The sequence below is a fragment of the Hyla sarda genome, chromosome 6 (assembly GCF_029499605.1).
Source record: "Hyla sarda isolate aHylSar1 chromosome 6, aHylSar1.hap1, whole genome shotgun sequence".
NCBI classification, from domain to species: Eukaryota; Metazoa; Chordata; class Amphibia; order Anura; family Hylidae; genus Hyla; species Hyla sarda.
The window spans coordinates 133,114,477-133,131,712 of record NC_079194.1 but is presented as its reverse complement, the minus strand read 5'-3'; the positions used below and the strand labels follow the sequence as shown (position 1 = coordinate 133,131,712).

Sequence of the window (17,236 nt, the reverse complement as noted above, 5' to 3'; positions counted from 1 at the left end):
ACCTCTCCCTACTTCCACCTACAAACACTGCCATTTTCCAGGGTTTTTAGGTGGAAATAAGGATTGGTTCCTGTGTGGGGCCACTCTTTTTAAGACGAGTGACACTTTCTTTGAAAAGGTGGAAGGGAACAACGTATTGCCCATTGTAGCGGGTGGGGGTAAAAACTTCCCCTGTAAGGCCCTACTCTCGCCCTATTAATTCCCTTCTTGGCAAGTGTTCCTTATCGTAAAAAGGGCGGCTCCACACAGGATACTCTCTCTATTTCCACCTAAAAACCCTGGGAATTGGCAGTGTTTGTAGGGGGAAATAGGAAGAGGTTCCTGTGTGGGGCTACCCTTTTTAGGGCGAGTAACACTAGAAAAGAAGGGAATTAATAATGCGAGAGTAGGGCCTTACAGGTGAACTTTTTACCTCCCCCCTTTACAATGGACCATACGTTGTTCCCTTCCACCTTTTAGAGGTCTTTGCATCGCATCAATACTTGGTGGTGTAGGTGGCACATGGTGTTTTTTTGCACACCTTTCCTTTTGTTTGATTTAAAAAAATTTTGAGTACATATATTTTATTCTAAGAAAATGCATATCTAAGCTAATGCATATCTACAATACTTACCTGTTGCCTGATGGTGAGGAATAGAGATGAGCGAACTTACAGTAAATTCGATTCGTCACGAACTTCTCGGCTCGGCAGTTGATGACTTATCCTGCGTAAATTAGTTCAGTCTTCAGGTGCTCCGGTGGGCTGGAAAAGGTGGATACATTCCTAGGAAAGAGTCTCCTAGGACTGTATCCACCTTTTCCAGCCCACCGGAGCACCTGAAAGCTGAACTAATTTATGCAGGAAAAGTCATCAACTGCCGAGCCGAGAAGTTCGTAACGAATCGAATTTACTGTAAGTTCGCTCATCTCTAGTGAGGAATATCTGTAACTGGGGAGTAGCACCTAAAAAACTTTTTGTACTATTCATATTTGTGAAGTGTTGGTGTGGCACCATGGTCAATATACTCTGATACATCAGGCATTGGTGGGTGGAAATCCTGGCTGATCCATGCCTGATTCATCTTCACAAAGGTCAGTCTCTACACATTTTTCGTGGACAGACGAGGTCTCCTTAAGGTTACTATTTTTCCCCCGCCGCACTAAACACCCGCTCTGATGGCACACTACTGGTCGGGCAGAACAGCTTTTCCAAGGCAAACTTTGCTAGTTGCGGTGACAAATCAAGTTTGGCTGCCCAGAAGTCCAGCGGATTTTCAAGGTGCGATGGCATGGTAATGTCAAGGTATGTCACCACCTGCTGGTTCAGGTCCTGCTCCCGGTTACCTTTCTGTGGCCCTGTGTTAACTTTAAAAACACTGCACCTTATGTGAGGGAACTGTACTGCACCTAATGTGGGGGAACTATACTGCACCTAATGTGGGGGAACTATACTGCACCTAATGTGGGGGAACTATACTGCATCTAATTTGGGGGAACTACAACCTATTGTGGGGAACTATAATGTACCTAATATGGGGGAATATACTGCACCTAAAGTGAGGGAACTATACTGCATCTAATGTGGGGGAACTATACTGCACCAAATGTGGGGGAATATACTGCACCTAAAGTGAGGGAACTATACTGCACCTAATGTGGGGGAACTATACTGCACCAAATGTGGGGGAACTGTACTGCACCTAATGAGGGGGAACTATACTGCACCTAATGTGGGGGAACTATACTGCACCTAATATGTGTTGGAACTATACTGCACCTAATGTGGGGAACTATACTGCACCTAATGTGGGGGAACTAAACTGCACCTAATGTGCGGGGAACTATACTGAACCTAATGTGAGGGAACTATTCTTCCAACCTAATGTGGGGGAACTATTCTACCAACCTAATGTGGGGGGACTACAACCTAATGTGGGGGAACTACACTGCCAACCGAATTTGGGGGAACTACAACTTAATGTGGGGGGGACTTATACTGCCAGTCTAATGTGGGGGAACTGTGCTGCCAATCTAATGTGGGGGAACTACAACCTAATGTGGGGGAACTATACTGCCAACCTAATGTGGGGGGAACTATACTGCCAGCCTAATGTGGGGGAACTACAACCTAATGTGGGGGAACTACAGCCTAATATGAGGGAACTATACTGACAACCTAATGTGGGGGAACTATACTGACAACCTAATGTGGGGGGGGAACTATACTAACAACCTAATGTGGGGGAAACGATACTGCCAACCTAATGTGGGGGGGGGACCTATACTGCCAGCCTAATGTGGGGGATCTATACTGTGAGCCTAATGTGGGGGAACTATACTGACAACCTAATGTGGGGAAATTATACTGACAACCTAATGTGGGGGACCTGTACTGACAACCTAATGTGGGGGAACTACAATCTAATGTGGGGGGACTTATGCTGCCAGCCTAATGTGGGGGAACTGTGCTGTCAATATAATGTGGGGGAACAACAACCTAATGTGGGGGAACTATACTGCCAACCTAATGTGGGGGAACTATACTGCCAGCCTAATGTGGGGGAACTACCACCTAATGTGGGGGAACTATAGCCTAATGTGGGGGAACTACACTGACAACCTAATGTGGGGGAACTATACTGACAACCTAATGTGGGGGGAACTATACTGACAACCTAATATGGGGGGACCATACTGACAACCTAATGTGGGGGACCTATACTGCCAGCCTAATGTGGGGGACCTATACTGCCAGCCTAATGTGGGGGAACTATACTGACAACCTAATGTGGGGGAACTATACTGACAACCTAATGTGGGGGGACCTATACTGACAACCTAATGTGGGGGAACTATACTGCCAACCTAATCTGGGGGAACTATGCTGCCATCCTAATGTGGGGGAATTATGCTGCCAACCTAATGTGAGGGAACTATACAAAAATATAAAATTGTACTATTCTGATCCCTACAACTCTTATTTTTCTGTATATGGGGACGTATTTTTTGCGCCGTGATTTGTAGTTTTTATTGGTATCATTTTTTTTTTTTTTTTTGGATGGGACTTTTCAATTGCTTTTTAGATTTCTTTTATGGTATTTTGAAATGACCAAAAATGTGCAAATCTGGTTAGTGCACTATTACGACTTTTGGGGCCCCACTTTTGATTTTGCCCAGGGCCACGCAAAGGCCCTGGGCTAAAACCGGCCCTGGATGTAGGTATGTTGTATGCACTTATGAGGCCCCAAAAATGTGCTACAGTATGATGAAAAAACATATTTGAGTAAAACACCAGCTGGTGATTACTTTTGCCTGGACTTTCACATTATCTAGGCCCTTGACAGATGAACAGGTGCAAAATAGTACACTACTTAGATGTAGGTATGTGGTATGCACTTATAAGGGCAGAAAAATGCGCTACAGTACGCTTAAAAATATGTATTTTTGCACAACACCAGCAGTACACAACAGTGCTGCAGCACACAGTCGCTGTGTACTAAACCCAAAATTGCACTCTCTCACAGATTATTAGGAATGGACTGCTGGGTATGTATTATACTGTCTACAGACTAGTATAACCAGCAGACCATTTGTTGTGGAACAAAGAGGGCAGAAAAATGCACTTAAAAAACATATTTTTGCACTATGACAGCAGTATACAACAGTGCTGCAGCACACAAAAGCTGTGTACTTAACCCAAAATTGCACTCTGTCAAAGACTATTAGAAATGGACTGCTGGGTATTATACCGTCTACAGACTAGTATAACCAGCAGAGGATTTGTTGTGGAACAAAGACACAGAATTGCACTGAAAAATTATTCCTGCCTCCTCTGCTAAGGTTTATGAAGTTGAGGCACCTTGTTGAAATGTATGAGGCAACACACGGCTCTCTGCCTCTCTCTGTATTACAATGCTGTAGAAAGTGACTGGGAGGTTAATGGCAGCAGTAAAAATCCTTGTCAGTGAAAAAAACACTGCTCTCTGTTCATTGCTCATGTGACTAAGAGGTGAAACGCTGCTGGAAAAAGCTTTTCTGTGTAACACACACATACAGGCTGTCTGTCCTATCTCTCTGTAATGTAATGAATGAAGTGACTAGCCAGAATATGGCTGCCGATTATATAGGGCTGTGACATCACAGGGGTGACTGGGTGCTGATAGGCTGCATGCTGCATGTGATTCAGGGTCATACCGCCTACCGGTGTTCCCGCCTTGCCTTCCGGCCTTCCCAGAGTTCCTTGCCCCTTGTCCTAACATGTGGATCCATCATTTATGATGCCCTGGAGCCTGGAGTGCACTAAATGGAGTTTAATGAAGCGATTCGCGCAATAGAATCGCAGCGATATTCACATTTGTTGCAAATCTAATTTTTCATGAAATTCGTAACAAATTCAGATTTGTCAGCTTCGATTTGCTCATCTCTATATATAACATAGGGGATAATATACAATTACAGTAGAACAGATGCAGGGGGGAGCAAGTTACACTGCAGGGAGGCTGCCTGACAGGGCAGCAAGGGTACGGGGTAACAACTCCCGTACTGGGCCACCACACTAGTACTACTGATTTATGCATTAATATTTCTGACAGGTGAGCTGTTAAAGCCTACCAGTTCTCTTATCTATGGGGATCTGTGATTGAATACCAATCGTAAAAACTCTATAGTCTTGGTATGCACAAGATGTTGTTTTATTTTCTTGTTTATTTTTTTTACCGTCTCTGGTGTTTTGTGTATTCAGGATCCTGCAGAGATTCTTTTGGATTTGGTTCATGTCTGTATGGAATTAATGAATTTCTGCAGCATTTCTGAGTTTGCTCAGAATCTTTTTTGTTCCGATTCCTATAAAGCTCCACTCACATTCACTGTTCCCAAAATCTAATCCCAGGCTGTGATTTATGATGCATTGTAAACCTCCTGTGCTTGTTTCCTTCCATAAACCAAATCACTGCAATATAACTGACTAAACAGGTACTAATACCGTGTAAAATAATATTCTACTTCAATTTCCAGGGAGCGTAAAATGTAGGTCAGCAGCATCTTAATACTTTATGTACAACCAGTAATAGAACTTTAAGCCGGATGTGTTAACACTTCTAGTGCTGGAAAGGAAACACAACAGTCCTCTACCTGTAAGTTACATGGTTAGTAGAGATAAGCGAATTTACAGTAATTAGATTTTTCACGAACTTCTCGGCACGGCAGTTGATGACTTTTCCTGCATAAATTAGTTCAGCTTTCAGGTGCTCCGGTGGGCTGGAAAAGGCGGATACAGTCCTATGAGAGAGTCTCCTAGGACTGTATCCACCTCTTCCAGCCCACCGGAGCACCTGAAAGCTTAACTAATTTATGCAGGAAAAGTCATCAACTGCCGAGCCGAGAAGTTTGTTACGAATCGAATCACTTTAACTTCGCTCATCTCTAATATTTAGTGACCCCTTGTTGGACTCCTATTCACCCGCACTATAACCCAGTGTATTGGGTTTAGTGTGGGTGAAAAGGCTGACAGTTTTCGTTTAACAATTTTCTTGGCAAACAGCAGAATGCTTTTACTTCAAGATAGGGGTAAGGGGAAAATATTCAAAGACTTGTGTAATCAGTGCTGTTTTATTAGCGCCACTAATAGCTTTTTTAGCAGCAGATTTTTAGAAGTGGGGCATGGCTTATGAAAATTTGGGGCATGTTTGTCCCGCAGCCAAAAAATAAATAAAAAATAGCATATTATTTAATATCAGGTTAAATTGGTATTCACTGCTACACTTTTGTGGGCCAGAAAGTTGGGCTAACAAGACCCTAAATCAGGTGCTAAATATCTGAATATGTAATGCTTTAAGTGTGTGCCACATGTTAAGCAAATGTGGCACAGCTAAAGGAAAAAAAGATATCCCCCCCCCTCCCATAGTTTTCACATGGTAACACAATTAACCACCAAATTCCAAAAATATATTTAGGCAAGTGAATTTCCAATTACAAATATGTTATTCCAATCAGAAAATCCATGGACACATGGATGTACAAAGAAAATCTCAATCTTTATTATATTATACACATAGCAGACACAATAAAATCACATAAAATTGTACAAAACCACAGCAAAGTTTAACTGAGAAAACAAATACCAGGCTTTAGTCAATGGCAGTACACACAATTTGCATGGGTGGTAGGTAGGTACATGCAGGGGAATAGATGTGAAAAACCGCCCTAATCCCCCCCCCCCCCCCCCCCCTCCCACACACACATACTTCCCAAGCGCCAGGGCCAGATTGGGACCAGAAATAGGCCTGGGCAATTAAAAAAAAGCAGACAATTTTTTTGTAGGGGTTAGACTGCTGGGACCCTCACTGTTCACCCGGGTAAAGTGGCTCTCCCGCTGTTGCAAAGCTACAACTCCCATCATGTCTGGAGAACCTTTGGCATTAAGGGAGTTGTACTATGGTAACAGCTGGTGAGCCACAGATTGGGGTACAGTTTCACCCATCATGACTGCAGAAGTGATGGGACGGTCAGGGGAATACGCAATAATATTACTGACCTGAGTGACGTCTTCTGTGTTGTCTTTCCTTTTCTTCTACATCTGGTCCAGATGCCAGGTCTTCTTTCAGCTACATCTTCTCCGCAGAGTCTGATGCCCGCATTTTGGTTCCTCACTTTGTCAGCAGATCTTAATCCTCTATATGAAGACAATAATCATTATAACCCTGCCAGATATTGAACCACTTAATATAATACTGTCACACACTGTACCCCTGAATATGGCCACACACTGTACCCCCATAATATAATACGGCCACACACTGTACCCCCTGAATATAATACTGCCACACACTGTACCTCCTAAATGTTAAACTTCCACACACTGTACCTTGTGAACAGTGGCACAGCTATAGAGGTTGCAAAGGTCGCCATTGCGACCGGACCCCATAGCACAGGGGGACCGCAGGGCCTCCCTGCCATGACAATATACAACAGCCGCAGGTCAGGCCCTCAGACCTGCAGCACTCGGTGCTTGCCTCAACACCCCCCTCCCTTCAGCGCTAGCCTCAACACCCCCCTCCCTCCAGTGCTAGCCTCAACAACACTCTAGCATGCACGCAGGCTCCTAATGCCTGCAGCAATGGACGCACTGCGGCACTGTGCTCCCTAGCTGTGAGCGCAGCGCTGCTTCTGCCTGGACCCGGACACCAGCAGTCCTCGGTGCTAATCATAATGGCGGCTGCAGGTGAGGAGGTAGTGGAGCCGGGGGGGGGGGGGGGGGGAGGGAGTGGTAGCTGGTTGGGGGAGATTTGGGGTCTGGAGGAAGGGGGGTGCGGGGAGGTCATATGATTTGGGGTCCAGGGGGTGGTATATGAGATTTGGGGTCCGGAGGAGGAAAGGGTTATTTCGCTGTGGCTGGCTTTATGAGATTTAGGGTCCGGATGAGTGGGGGTGATATGAGATTTGGGGTCCAGAGGAGGGGGGTTTGGGGTGTTTGATATGAGATTTGGGGTCCGGAGGAGCGGAGGGGGGGGAGATTTGGGGTCTGGAGGCGGCATGTGTATGAATGATGTGTGTGTATGTACTGTATGTATGATATATGAATGATGTGTGTGTATGAATGATGTGTGTGTATGAATAATAGATGTAGTGTAAGCAAGATGTATGTATGTATGATGTGTGTAAGCTAGAGGGATGTATGTATGATGTGTGGACATGTATTATGTGGGGGCATCTGGAGGCGGCATGTGTATGTATGATATGTGTTTATGTATGATATATGTGTATGTATGATGTGTATGTATTATGCATGTGTGAGTGGGGGGGGGGGGGGGTCCCGAGGCAGCGTGTGTATGTGTGTATGAATGATGTGTGTGTATGTACTGTATGATTTATGAATGATGTGTGTGTATAAATGATAGATGTGTGTAAGCATGATGTATATGTATATATATATGTATGAGATATGTGTGTGGTGTCCCGGTACCGTATTGCATACCATACCTAGTGTAGAGGTCCCCAAAGTCAGAGTAACTACGTTCAGGTAGGGTTCCTCAGGTGGGACAGCCCCTAGTCGCCTCTCCTCAAGTCTATCTTTAATAATAATAAATGTATATATTAAATAATGATATATATATATATTCTATAGTAATGTATAGTACTTACCTTGTTCAGCGTCGCAGGACCTTCGGTCATGTGACCATGCTAGCAACCTCTATGGTATGTTGTTGGACCTTAAGAGGTCCTTGGATAACGTGTTACCCACAAATCTCTGTAATGGTGATTGACATCAGTATGGACCAATTAGCGTTAGTCCAGCCCCTGCCCATATAAGAGAGCTGTGTCCAATTATCGCTCTCTTGGGTTGCTGCTCTCGTGGATGCCGGACTAACAGGACAGTGCTACGCAACTTTCAAAGACACGCTAGGCCTCAAAAACCTACCGGCCTCAGCGGAACCAAAACCGTGAGTTCAAATCTAAATCCCCGCTAATGCTAGCGTGACTACTGGACCGCAACTAACCCATAAATCCAGTGGAACAATGCATAGTACTAAAAGACTCTAAATGCTAACGTCCCAACCTTTATCAATCTCCAATGAAAGTTATGTAGTTATGCTTAGAGACTGTAATATTATTGAAGCGTGCAGAAAACCTTCAGTGAAAGTTAATACTGTTTCAGAAAACTCTCCGGTTGTGGACAATCTGTTATTATCTACCTCCCTATCGCTCTTGGGAAGGGTGGCGGTAGGAAAAGCATTATTGAGGAGCCCTCACCCTTGCGTCACAAATAGCAAGGGTTAGCAAGCATCCTTTAATAACTGCACAGCTACACTCCCCATACCCTACATCCTCCAGGCTATCACATATGTATATGTATGAGATAGATGTATATGTATGAGATATGTGTAAGCTAGAAGGATGTGTGTATGATGTGCAGAGATTAATTATGCAGAGGGATCTGGAGGCGGCGGATGTATGTATGATATGTGTTTATGTATGATGTGTATGTATTATGCATGTGTTGGGGGGGGGGTCCGGAGTTGGCGTGTGTATGAATGATGCGTGTATGTACTGTATGTATGATGTATGTATGAATTATGTGTGTGTATGAATGATAGATGTGTGTAAGCAAGATGTATGTATGATGTGTGGAGATGTGTCTAAGCTAGAAGGATGTATGTATTATGCATGTGTTGGGGGGGGGGGGGGGGTCCGGAGTTGGCGTGTGTATGAATGATGAATGTATGTACTGTATGTATGATGTATGTATGAATTATGTGTGTGTATGAATGATAGATGTGTGTAAGCAAGATGTATGTATGGTGTGTGGAGATGTGTGTAAGCTAGAAGGATGTATGTATGATGTGTGGGAGGATACAGCGTATAGCATGGTTATTTCTGAGGGTTAATATTCAGGGGCACAGTGTGGCAGGATTATATTCAGAGGGTATGGTGTGTGCCAGTATTATATTCAGGGGTACAATGTGTGGCAGTATTATATTCAGGGGGAACAGTAAGTGGCAGTATTATATTCAGGGGGTACAGTAGGTGGCAGTATTATATTCAGGGCTACAGTGGGTGGCAGTATTTTATGCAGGAGGTACAGTGGATAGTAGTTTTACATTCAGGGGGTGCAGTGGGTGGCAGTGTTATATTCAAGGGGTACAGTGGGTGGCAGTATTATATTCAGGGGTACTGTATTTAGCAGAATAATAATGACTATTGTCTTCATATAGAGAATGAGGATCTACTGACAAAGTGAGGAGCCTATGATGTCCAGGAGTCAGACTCTGCAGAGAAGATGGAAGACGTCCTGACATCTGGACTAGATGGAGAAGAAAAGAAAAGACAACAGAGAAGATGTAACTCCGATCATTCATATCATTGTGTTTTCTCCTGATTAGAGCTGGAGTCACTTGTAAGTTCCACAGTGATGATGGGTGATGCTGTACCCTAATATGTGGCCTTCCAGCTGTTGCAAAACTACAACTCCTATAATGCCTGAGGCTCTCCAGACATGATGGGAGTTATAGCTTTACAACAGCTGATTGATGATTGGGTGATCGGTGGGGGTCCCAGCAGTTGGACCCTCACCAGAAAAGTGGGCTGCTTTTTCTTCAATGCCTGTTTTGTCTTTCTGGCCCTGCCTGTTAGTCACTAGTGATGAGCGGCATTGATCATATTCGAATTTGCCACATTTTGCGAATATATAGAAGAATATTCGTCCTATATTCGCAAATTTTGCGTATTCGTTATATTCGCATATGTGAATATTTGCATATTCGAGGAAGAAAACAGTGAGGGGGAGAGCAACTTTACTATTGGTTGCTAGGGATGTTGTTGATAACCTCTGACAAGTGTATTTGCATCATTCTAATTGGCCCACAAGTGAAATGAAGGAATATGCGAATGTTCACATATGCGAATATGTGCACATGCAAATATTCACATATGAAATATGCGCATATGCGGGGGAAAAAAGCGAATATTCGAAATTTTCGAATATATAGCGAATATATTCACAATATTTGCGAATTCGTGAATTTGCAATATTCGCGATAACAATTCAAAATGTGAGTATTCACAACCAACACTATTAGTCACTTATATAATTTTGTATTCTCTTGACTGTGTCTCATCAGTGCTGTGTTCACTGTTATCTTTGTGCGGCCGAGTAAGGGGTCGTCCGGGATTGTGGCAGGGGGTTGTCAGGTGGTAGGGGGGCCTAAGACAATTTTTCACCTTTTTTAGCTACGCCCCTGCCCGTGAATATAATACTGCCACAAACTGTGGCCCTGAATATACTGTCACACACTATACCCCTGAATATTATACTGCCACACACTGTACCCCCTGAATATAATACTACCACACTGTATCTCCTGAATATTATACTGCCACACACTGCACCCCCTGAATATAACTGTCACACACTTTCTTCTCAGTTCAGCTGAATCCCACCCTGCACTGTCCTCCTCCTTCAGGCTCCTCTAAACCCCCAGATCCCTAAGTCTTTCTCCCGGCTCCTCTGTTATACCCCCCCCCCCCCAGACCCCCCAAGTCCTCCTCCAGTTTTGTGCTGTCCTAGGCTTACCTGTATTCTTGTACGATATATGTGAATATGTATGATAGATGAATGTATGTAAGATCATACATACACACATCTGTCATACATATATCTATCATCCATACACACAACTGTGACACATACTCACATCTGTCATACATACACACATTATCAGAGGCGTAGGAAGCCTCAGAAATCTGGGAGGATAGCATGCTAACCGGGTGTGGCTTTGCAAGGGAAGGAGTCACAGAGGGGGCAAAGCCACAAAAGGGGAGGAACCATTCAATATTGCATTATGCTACAAAATTAAGCTTTAGGCTTATAAGCACAGGTACCTTCCGGAAGCAGTGGATTCAGGAGACAGGGATCTATCAGGAGTGTGGGAGGCCGGCTGTGTGTGAGTTCCATGTCAGGAACTGTCCAGAGTAGGAGCAAATCCTGAGAGCAAACCTATTCTTTCTGGCCAGTTCTTGATACGGACCGTGGTGTCAGCAGAGAGCACTGTGGTCAGACTGGAAAGAACTACACAACTTCCTCTGGAGCATACAGCAGATGATAAGTACTAGAAGGGTTAGAATTTTTAGAAGTAATTTACAAATCTGTTTTACTTTCTGGAGCCAGTTGATATGAAAAAATAGTTTTCCTCCGGAGTACCTCTTTAAAGCAGTGTGTCCTTTAGGCATCTGGGGTCTATGTTCATTTTTATTGTGTGAAACTTTTAGGGGCGTATGTTTCTACACAGTGTACTTTTCAGTAAAAATAACAGTGGCAGTTTTTTTTATTTTTATTTGGCCCCACAAAATTCTATTTTTAACAGTTTGTGCTAAAACGAGTGAAGTCATTACAAAGTACAATTGTTGGTGGAAAAAAAAAGCCCCATATGGGTAGGTCGGAAATTCAAAACATTAGAAGGCTAGGAGGAAAAAACTAAAGTGCAAAAATGAAAAATCCCTGCCTCTTTAAAGGGGTAGTCTGCTGCACACATCTTATCTCCTATTCAAAGGATTGGGGATAATATGTTAGACCAATATCACCATTAATACCACTACCATCACAGTACACAGGCTACTATCAGCAATTACACTACTATACAAGGGACAGATAATACCGCCACACTATGACCATTACCACCATATAATGACAGGATAATATGAATAAAAAGCCCTATACAGAGACCATTATCACCACAATACAAGGGGAAAATAATTGCACCACACCATGACCACTATCATTACCACCATATAGTGACGAGATAATACTACCATACTGATACTGAATAAAACCACTATACACAGACCAGAATCACTGAAAAAACTCTATACACAGACCGGTATCGCCAATAATACTACTATACAATGGACAAATAATACCGCCACAACATGGCCAATACCATTACCACCATATAATGACGGGATAATATTTCCATACTGATACTGAATAAATCCACAGTACACAGATAAATATCCCCCATACAGCAGTGACCATATAGTAGTGGCCTCGGCTCTACAGACCATATAAGTGATTACATACAGTTACATCAGGTGACGTCATCTATGATTGGAGTCATTCCCTTTTCCTTTTTCTTCTCCATCCGGCCTAGACCATCATGATTCTACCATCCCCAGTGCCTGTAGGTAGATCCCCATGCAGATATCTGTTAGTATTTACTCCCTGTAGGCAGTAGCAGCCTCCTATAAGTAGTGGTTACTCACTGTAGGTAGGTCCCATTCTAGATGGTTGCCCCCCTTTATTAACTTGAAGTTCCCAGTATATAGTTGCAGCCCCCACACACCTATCATTCATATGCACATCTATCATACAGACACACACATCAGACATATACACACATAATACTTACATGCACACATAATACAATCATACATAAGTTGTTTTACTGGAGGGCCTACATAGGTTGGTTTATTGGAGGGCCTACATAGGTTGGTTTATTGGAGGGCCTACATAGGTTTTTTACTGGAGGGTGTATGCGGGTTGGTTTACTGGATGGCGTACATAGGTTGGTTAACTGGAGGCGAACAAGGAGTAAGCTGAAAAAACTTTTTGTGACATGTTTAACCACACAGCACTAGCACTAACTCATTAACTAATAATTGTTCGCAAATACAAAAGAAAGAGAAGCGCTCCATAGTGCATTAACCGGGCAAGTGGAATTTCACAGTAGTTTACTGGAAGCGCTTACCCGGTAAGTTGTGCTAGTGTACCAGGCACAACACTGTTGAGAGTTTCCAAAATGCAGCCAGTCCCGCCACCACAAAGGTGTAATGGTAACAGCAACCTCCAAATACTCCCAAGGGACTTCAATAGGTGCAGAGAGGATGAGGAGTTATAGATGTATCAGCGATATCATTTATTTGCAGAACAACGCGTTTCGACACCAGGACGGGCGTCTTTCTCAAGTTTAGGAACTTGAGAAAGACGCCCGTCCTGGCGTCGAAACGCGTTGTTCTGCAAATAAATGATATCGCTTATACATCTATAACTCCTCATCCTCTCTGCGCCTATTGAAGTCCCTTGGGAGTATTTGGAGGTTGCTGTTAATAATTGTTCGAAAAAGGGTCATTGCTCGTTTTTTTTCTCCACTTCTAGCTAGTTAATTCTCCTTCTTGGAGCTGGGAACAGGATACTTGAAGAAAGATGCCCTCATGGCATGTACTAGAGATACCCTTGGGGACAACCTCTAAACCCCACACAGTATAGTGATCAATATACTAGTGACCTTCCTAGATCTGTCTTAGGTTAGAAGATTCTTACAACTGGAGCAGTACTGATTCTCTGGTGCAGTCTTGATTACCCTGCTTGCAACAGGCTTTAGCCTAAGAGATACACTCTGACACATCTCAGGCCTCAGCCAGACTCTGACTAAACTAGTCTACCTTGCAGAAAAAAAACTAGGAGACTTCTTTGCACTACTCATTAGCTTTTTGAGTATAGGCCCCTGTGGAACTCCTTCCTAAAACTTTCCAGAAGTTTCTATATAGAAAAAGGCTGAATAGTGTCTTGTGACCAATGATCACTTCATCTTGTACAGATAGTGTTATGACTGGTTCTGCCAGAACCCATAGGGTTAATGCTTTCTAGCCCTGTTGTTTATTTTGGTTGCTGGGACGACACCTCTGTGATCCTGGGTGTGGTTCAACTTGCTGAGCCAATCTGGTTGCATCTAAGGCATATACAGTGGGGCAAAAAAGTATTTGGTCAGCCACCAATTGTGCAAATTCTCCCACTTAAAAAAGATGAGAGAGGTCTGTAATTTTCATCATAGGTATACCTCAACTATGATAGACGTCATGAGAAAAAAAAATCCATTAAATCACATTGTCTGATTTTTTATAGAATTTATTTGCAAATTATGGTGGAAAATAAGTATTTGGTCACCTACAAACAAGCAAGATTTCTGTCTCTCACAGACTTGTAACTTCTTCTTTAAGAGTCTCCTCTGTCCTCCACTCTTTACTTGTATTAATGGCACTTTTTTGAACTTGTTATCAGTATAAAAGACACCTGTCCACAACCTCAAACAGTCACACTCCAAACTTCACTATGGCCAAGACCAAAGAGCTGTCGAAGGACACCAGAAACAAAATTGTAGACCTTCACCAGGCTGGGAAGACTGAATCTGCATTAGGCAAGCAGCTTGGTGTGAAGAAATCAACTGTGGGAGCAATTATTAGAAAATGGAAGACATACAAGACCACTGATAATCTCCCTCGATCTGGGGCTCCATGCAAGATCTAATCCCGTGGTGTCAAAATGATCACAAGAAGGGTGAGCAAAAATCCCAGAACCACACAGGGGGACCTAGTGAATGACCTGCAGAGAGCTGGGACCAAAGTAACAAAGGCTACCATCAGTAACACACTACACTGCCAGGGACTCAAATCATGCAGTGCCAGACGTGTCCCCCTGCTTAAAGGGGTACTTCCGTAAAAAACTATTTTTTTTATATAAACTGGCTCCAGAAAGTTAAGCAGATTTTTAAACTACTATTAAATCTTAATCCTACCAGTACTTATCAGATGCTGAAGTTGAGTTGTTATTTTCTGTCCGATAACAGTGCTCTCTGCTGACACCTGTCTGTCTCAGGAACTCCAGAGCAGGAGAGGTTTGCTCCGGACAGTGCTCCCACTCTGGAGAGTTTCTGAGACAGACTGAGGTGTGAGCAGAGAGCACAGTTGTCAGACAGAAAAGATCAACTCAACTTCAGCAGCTTATAAGTAATGGAAGGATTAAGCTTTTTTTGTATCAGTAATTTGCAAATCTGTTTAATTTTCCCTTTAAGCCAGTACATGTCTGGGCCCATCTGAAGTTTGCTAAAGAGCATTTGGATGATCCAGAAGAGTATTGGGAGAATGTCATATGGTCAAATGAAACCAAAGTAGAACTTTTTTGTAAAAACTCAACTTGTCGTGTTTGGAGGAGAAAGCATGCTGGCTTGCATCCAAAGAACACCATAACTACTGTGAAGCATGGGGGTGGAAACATCATGCTTTGGGGCTGTTTTTTCTGCTAAGGGACCAAGACGACTCATCATTGTAAAGGAAAGAATGAATGGGGCCATGTATCGTGAGATTTTGAGTAAAAACCTCCTTCCATTAGCAAGGGCACTGAAGATGAAACGTGGCTGGGTCTTTCAGCATGACAATGATCCCAAGCATACCACCCAGTCAATCGAGGAGTGGTTTTGTAAGAAGCATTTCAAGATCCTGGAGTGGCCTAGCCATTCTCCAGATCTCAACCCTATAGAAAACCTTTGGAGGGAGTTGAAAATCTGTGTTGTCCAGCGACAGCCCCAAAACATCACTGCTCTAGAGGAGATCTGCATGGAGGAATGGGCCAAAATACCAGCAACAGTGTGTGAAAACCTTGTGAAGACATACAGAAAACATTTGACCTCTGTCATTGCCAACAAATGGTATATAACAAAGTATTGAGATGAGCTTTTGTTATTGACCAAATACTTATTTTCCACCATAATTTGCAAAGAAATTCTTTAAAAATCAGACAATGTGATTTTATGGAGTTTTTTCTCATTTTGTCTCTCATGGTTGAGGTATGCCTATGATGAAAATTACAGGCCTCTCTCATCTTATTAAGTGGGAGAACTTCCACAATTGGTGGCTGACTAAATACTTTTTTGCCCCACTGTAAAAGGAGGCTATTCCAATTATTCCCTGCTTGGGATAGTTCTAGTTACTGACCTAGCAACCTCACCGATTGAGAGTGGTAGGTATTACCTGAAGCTTGTGGCAAAGGGGGGTCTTTAGAGCTTCCTCAGGCAGCAAGGAACTATGTCCTTTTGAGCATTACAGTGAGAAAAATCTACTTTTCAGCAACACATTGTATTTAAGTGATATAATAAGACACCAAACTGGGAACCAAAAACAATAGATAAAAAGTTATAATGGAACAAGAGGTCAAATTGTGCAAACTGATCCCCTTAACCCCTTAAGGACCAGGCCATTTTACACCTTAGGACCAGAGCGTTTTTTGCACATCTGACCACTTTCACTTTAAAGGGGTACTCCGGTGGTAAATTTTTTTGACTATATGGCATCTTCTTTGTAAGTTTAGTTTTTTTGCAATATACATGTGTTATATGTTTTGGCAGCATGTGTGTGGTTTTCTTACCTGTTTGTTGGGCAGGAAGTTCTGTAGTTCAGAGGGTTTTCTTTTACTGTTGTCCACAGTTCTGAGTCTGTTGTGGACAAGATGTCACAGCTTTTTCTTCTTCTTTTTTTTTCCCTCTGTCTGCATGAGAGGAATAAGCCACGCCCCCTCATCTCATCCAGCTGAGTACACAGCACCTCCCCTCCCCCCGCTCTGTATTCTAAGGACGCAGGTCTGCACAGGAGAAGGAACACAGAGAAGATAAGTGTTATCTGAAGGGGAGGATGACAAGGTGCACGGGCTGGGGATGTATGGACTGCAGGGGAATAAATCTCATAGGGGAGATTTATCAAAACCTGTGCAGAGGAAAACTTGCCCAGTTGCCCATAGCAACCAATCAGATTGCTTCTTTCATTTTTCACAGGCCTTCATAAAAATGAAAGCAGCAAGCTGATTGGTTGCTATGGGCAACTGGGCAAGTTTTCCTCTGCACAGGTTTTGATAAATCTCCCCCTATATGTGTAGGGGGAGGGGGGACTCCTGAACATGCTGGGAGTTGTAGTCCCTGTTGTGTGTGTGTGTGTGTGTGTG

General features: G+C 43.2%; 1 long non-coding RNA gene across 1 annotated transcript in view; it reads right to left on the bottom strand.

Annotated features, from left to right (window-relative positions):
* Positions 1–16,972, bottom strand: part of LOC130276126 (uncharacterized) — a 44,094-nt gene extending 27,122 nt beyond the window's left edge. The window contains exon 1 of the long non-coding RNA XR_008845030.1: positions 16,667–16,972. This is a non-coding gene — a long non-coding RNA (uncharacterized LOC130276126). The remainder of the gene's footprint in view (positions 1–16,666) is intronic.
* Positions 16,973–17,236: the final 264 nt, after the last annotated feature.